Source organism: Nannospalax galili, unplaced genomic scaffold, assembly GCF_000622305.1.
Source record: "Nannospalax galili isolate Female #2095 unplaced genomic scaffold, S.galili_v1.0 scaffold1623, whole genome shotgun sequence".
In the NCBI taxonomy this organism is placed as follows: domain Eukaryota; kingdom Metazoa; phylum Chordata; class Mammalia; order Rodentia; family Spalacidae; genus Nannospalax; species Nannospalax galili.
Window position 1 is genome coordinate 108551 of NW_008349082.1, and position 2574 is coordinate 111124.

The window sequence follows — 2574 nt, forward strand, 5'->3', positions numbered from 1 at the left end:
GCCAGGAAACTGGAAAGGAGCCTGTGAGATGGAGAAAAGCTTTAGGTATGGGGTGGAGATGCCAACACATAAGCTGTGAAAGGGCTGGGGGGGGGAGCGGGGGAGGGAGGACAACTGGAGGAGGAAGGGCACAAGGGGAGGGAGATGCAGGGACGTGGGGGAGGGACGGCAAGTGCGCGCAGTGTAAATGTTTTTCTTGTTACTGTTTTATCAATACTGCATTTACACAGTATTTACATTGTGTTCAATATTACAATTTTAAGAATAAAAAAGGCTGCCATCACCCACAAGAGATCTCTTCAGGCAAAAATCATAACCTCGTGCTGCATCAATAAGGCAGCAGCTACAATTCCAGTTCATCGGGTCAGTGAGCAGAAAGCGAGCGCTTACAATCCTCAGCTCTAATCTTCTGTTCCTTTCTTATTCCTTGACTTCAATGTTCGTTTCTTCTGGGCGGGTGACTAAGCTGGATCATAGCAGAAACGGTCAGCTGCCATGTACTCGGCCTTTGGAACAGACACACTCTTAGCTGGTGGGTTGGCTGCTTTCTGCCTCTTTGCCGTCTTGTGCCTTAGGATTTTCTGCTTTGGTCACTGAAGTTGGGAGTGAATCAAAGGAGGTGGCGGCCAACTTTGAGTCTTAGCTTCTTGATTTTCCGTGTTCTTTATCGCCATCCTCTTGAGGCACTTAGGTGTGGAAGGCCTTGGGGAACGGCAGTCTGTAACACAATACACAGTCTGTCTCCTGCATCCTGGTTGTCGGCCTCCATCACTTCTTCCTTCTCGGAAGGGTTGTAATACTGTGGTCCAGGCGCCTAGGGTCTCTGTGTAGTAAGGTAGGAAACTCCCCGCATTAGGGCCAGCGTGGTTGGGCCTGGCCCTAAGAAGCACTTCTTAAATTCCCTATTCTTTCTGGCTCTACTGTAATTATGTGGTGGACCCCTACAACAAGGACAGTGTCTATAAGGGTCTCAGTCTGCTTCGTTATTAACTGCCTTGAACTGGAACCCCACGAGGGCCCGCTCACTTCCTTTACACCCTATTACAACAGCATCAAAGTCCGCAGCCTCTCCAACTCCTCCACTGAAAATACTTCACGGGTTTCTCCTTAATGGAAGTCTGGTTTACAAACACATCTTCCTTGGCCGCATTCCTGAGACCACATCTGTTTCTTACATTGAACCATTTTAGTGTTCCGAGACCTTTGCACCATAACCTGACACCTGGATGCACTGCTCCACTTCCTGGCATGCCTGGCTTGGTGTCAGCAGCGCTGGGAATGAGGGAGGAGCTGCCGGCCTCGGCCTCTAGCCCGTGGTTGCTCATCCGCACCTATACTCCTGGTCCTTTCAATAGCATTTAGAAAATAACTATACAACGCTTTCCTATGGGCTGAACATCCCTTATTTGAAATGCTTGGTACCAAGTGTTTCTGGTTTCAATTTTTTGTTTGTATTTTGAAATATCTGCACGCTGGGAATGAGGGAGGAGCTGCCGGCCTCGGCCTCTAGCCCGTGGTTGCTCATCCGCACCTATACTCCTGGTCCTTTCAATAGCATTTAGAAAATAACTATACAACGCTTTCCTATGGGCTGAACATCCCTTATTTGAAATGCTTGGTACCAAGTGTTTCTGGTTTCAATTTTTTGTTTGTATTTTGAAATATCTGCATATGCATAATGAGATGTCATGGGATGAGACAGGAGCCTAAACACGAAATTCGTTTATATTCCATGTATGTCTTCTGTAATTAGCCTGAAGGAAAATGGAATGGCTTTAGTAATGTGCTCAAAACAAAGTTTGTGTGCTCTAAGTCATAAAAATCTGTGTCACTATCTTAGTCTCTACGTGGGGGATCGGCAATTACTTGTGATTCCTGACTATGAATTTACACACCACTGATAACCAATCATTTGATTACAGTCACTCCCAGTAAAAATATGACAGACCACAAATGTAGTGAAAAACAATGTGTTCAATGTCAGCAAGCAACACAGCAAGAAAATTGTGATTAAAAAACCCAACTGGAAATGGCAGAAATGAAAAATCTCAATGAATTAAATCACAAGCACAACAGAAAGCATCACCAATAGACTCATCCAAGAAGAAGAAGGAGCATCAGGGATGGAGGACAAGGTTGACGGAATGAGACTTTCAGACATCAGTAAGGAAACAGATGTAACAAACATGAGCACAACATCCAAGAAACCTGGACTATGATGGAGAGACCGAGCCTGGCGTCCACGGGACGGAGGGAGCAGAGCTAAATACTAAAGGTGTGGGGGTCCATTCAGGGAAGTTACAGCAGAGCATCTCCCAAATTGAGAGTTCAAACACAAGAGGCACTTTGAATTCCAGATACATATACCCAGGAAAGAATGTATTGATGACGTATTATAATTAAGAAGAAATAATAATATTAAGCTAAAAGGGGAAAAAAACGCCAACTCACCTACAAGGCACACACAGTAGAACAGCATCACAGCTCTCACCAACAAGCCCCAAACCAGGGAAGTACAGAACGACAGATATTAAGACCTGAAAATAAATAACCACCAAAAAGATGGCTCATATC

At 45.1% G+C, this 2574-nt stretch overlaps 1 long non-coding RNA gene across 3 annotated transcripts in view; it reads right to left on the minus strand.

Moving 5' to 3' along the window:
• LOC115072587 overlaps positions 1 to 2574 on the minus strand; it is a 6881-nt gene that overhangs the window by 3209 nt on the left and 1098 nt on the right. Inside the window, exon 2 of one of the 3 annotated variants that reach the window (XR_003851631.1) lies at positions 2452 to 2537. The exons of 1 other annotated variant lie outside the window; for it this stretch is intronic. This is a non-coding gene — a long non-coding RNA (uncharacterized LOC115072587). Of the gene's footprint in view, positions 1 to 390; positions 767 to 2451; positions 2538 to 2574 lie in introns of those variants that run through there. One more of the 3 variants, XR_003851632.1, reaches the window with a different exon arrangement.